This window comes from Heterodontus francisci, unplaced genomic scaffold (genome assembly GCF_036365525.1).
Source record: "Heterodontus francisci isolate sHetFra1 unplaced genomic scaffold, sHetFra1.hap1 HAP1_SCAFFOLD_59, whole genome shotgun sequence".
NCBI classification, from domain to species: Eukaryota; Metazoa; Chordata; class Chondrichthyes; order Heterodontiformes; family Heterodontidae; genus Heterodontus; species Heterodontus francisci.
In genome coordinates this window covers 6,435,380-6,438,178 of record NW_027140758.1, presented here as the reverse complement: position 1 = coordinate 6,438,178, position 2,799 = coordinate 6,435,380, and the positions used below count along the sequence as shown (strand labels likewise).

Below are 2,799 nucleotides of genomic sequence, written 5' to 3'. Positions count from 1 at the left end.
ATGAGTTGCTTCACAACCCTTCCATTTCACATTTGTCATGCCAATTACAGTTTTACATTTACAGCAAATGAACATTTTCCCGATACAGTTCGAGGGGTTTCCCATGGATCCAGCCCCTCAGTTCAGCCTGGTGGGGGGACCTTACACAGTGGTCTTTCCTCATTGAGCCTTTGCTGCGGCTACCCCAAGCTTTAGTGCATCCCTCAGCACGTAGTCCTGGTCCTTGGAATGTGCCAGTCTGCAACATTCGGTGGTGGACAACTCCTTGCGCTGGAAGACAGCAAGTTTCGGGCAGACCAAAGGGCGTCTTTCACCGAATTGATAGTCCTCCAACAGCAGTTGATGTCTGTCTCGGTGTGTGTCCTGGGAACAGCCCGTAGAGCACAGACTCCTGTGTTACAGAGCTGCTTGGGATAAACCTCGACATAAACCAATGCATCTCTTTTCACACCTGCTTTGCAAAGTCATATTCCAGGAGGAGGTGGGCAACCGTCTCTTCCCCACCACAGCCACAGGCATTGCGCGGAGGGGGCGAGTCTTCGGGCGTGCAGGAAGGATCTGACGGGGAAGGCTCTTCTCACCACCAGCCAAACTACATCTTGGTGCTTGTTTGAAAGTTCTGGTGATGAGGCATTCTGCCAAATGACTTTGGTGGTCTGCTCGGGGAACCATCCGACAGGATACCCCATCTCCTTTTCCCGTAGGGCCTTGAGAACATTCCGTGCAGACCACTGCCTGATGGATCAGTGGTCAAAGGTGTTTTCCCGCAGAAACTGCTCCACGAAGGATAGGTGGTACAGCACGGTCCAACTACATGGAGCGTTCTGCGGCAATGTGACCAGGCCCATCCTGCGCAACACTGGGAACAGATAGAACCTCAGCACGTAGTGATACTTGCAGTTTGCATACTGGAGGTCTACACACAGCTTGATGCAGCCGCACACGAAGGTGGTCATCAGGATGAGGGCAACGTTGGGTACATTTTTCCCGCCCTTGACCAGAGATTTGAACATCGTGTCCCTCTGGACCCAGTCCATTGTTGATCCCCAGATGAAGCGGAAAATGGCTCGGGTGACCACCACACTTGAGTGCCTCTGCTGCCTGGGATTGTCACCCCCTCTCATGCTCGTATCCTTCCTAATAGACTCAGCAAAGGGTTCAACACAGCAAACAAACAAGACAGGGGAGAGAGGACAGCCCTGTCTGACTCCAGATTGGATCAGGAAACTTTCCGATTCCCACCCATTGATTGAGACTGCGCTACTGATGTTCGTGTAGAGCAGTTTGATCCAATTGCAGATTCCCTCCCTAAACCCCATTTTGGAAAGAACGTCCATCATGTAGGTGTGCGATTTCCTGTCAAAAGCCTTCTCCTGGTCCAGGCTGATGAGGCAGGTGTCCACCCTCCTGTCCCGTACATAGGCGATCGTATCCCTGAGTAGCACGAGACTATCAGAGATCTTCCTGCCGGGTACAGTACAGGTCTGGTCAGGGTGAATCACCAACTCCAGAGCAGACTTGACTCGACTGGCTATGACTTTGGACAGAGTTTCAGCTCAGTCATTCAGGATCCTGGAATTCACACAGTTTGAGCCCATGCTTACCCGAACCCATTTCTGATTGGTCACCCTCTTCTTATTCACATGTCTTAACCAATCGCAGAGCCTTGAATTAGAAAATGCAGCCAAGCATTGGCTTAAATTGTCGACCTGACAGAATATTTTAAATCGAAAAAGCCTCCAATTTCAGTGCAGTAAAGAAGCGAATTACTGGAAAATCTATGTCCAGTAGCTTGGGGTCCAGGCAACTGAAGGCAAGACCGCCAGTGGTGGAGCTTCTCAGCCTTTTGGCTAAGATCAAGTGTAGTATCTGTTCTTATCAGTACTTACTTGGCAGAGGAGAAACCATGATCAGTGGCTTTTGATCCTGGGTAGGCTTTGAGTAAAATGGCTATAACCAATCTTTGAGCTTCAGGCCAGGGAGTGCGGAACACCATTCGGGTGGTGGTGAAGGACAAGGAAGGAGATGCACTGGTCGATCGCACCTTCTTCATCAAGAAAATCCTCATCGATTGCTGTGGATTTCAAGCTAGGCACATCTTCTGCCTGCGGGATTTCCCAGCAGTGGGTATATTGACATGACATTCAAGAATGTGGCGGGATGCATCAAGTTCCTGAAGGCGTTCAAAGAGAAAGGAGACCGGGCGCCGCTGTCGATCCTCCCAGTGGAGCCGCTCTTCACGCTTCCGTCACAACATGACCGGGTGGTGACAATTCACCTCTACAACCCCCATGTTCCTGTGGTGGATGTACTCACCTTTCTCGCCAGGTACGTCGAGGTGGCCAGCACTGATGTCAAAGACCCCTTTGGGATTTGGACCAATAAGCGGCAAGTCAAGGTGACCTTGACGGTCGATGCCAATGGAGCCATCATCCACCCTCCCTCCAGCTTCGCTATCAGGGGAAGTCGAGGCTTCTTGGTCTACGCTGGGCAGCCCAAAGTTTGTAGCACCTGTGGCAAATCTGGTCACGTGGCAGCTAACTGCAGCACGGTTGTCTGCAAGAACTGCAAGAAGGAAGGCCATCAGACCAAGGACTGTAAGCAGAGTAAGTGTTGCAACCTGTGCGGTGCGGCAGGCCATCTCTACAAAACCTGCCCCAAACGCTGCCTCAGTTATGCTCAGGCGGCAAGGTCCAAGGAAAGGCCGGGAGAAGATTCGACGAAGGCGTCCGGTGTTGGAAAGGAGACAAGCAACCTTCTCTGCAGTGAGGAACTTCTACCTGAGAAGGAGAAGAAAGG

The 2,799-nt window shown here is 51.5% G+C and overlaps 1 pseudogene; it reads left to right on the top strand.

Annotated features, from left to right (window-relative positions):
* Positions 1–1,830: 1,830 nt before the first annotated feature.
* LOC137360618 (U2 spliceosomal RNA) lies at positions 1,831–1,965 on the top strand (annotated as a pseudogene).
* The last annotated feature ends 834 nt before the right edge of the window (positions 1,966–2,799 follow it).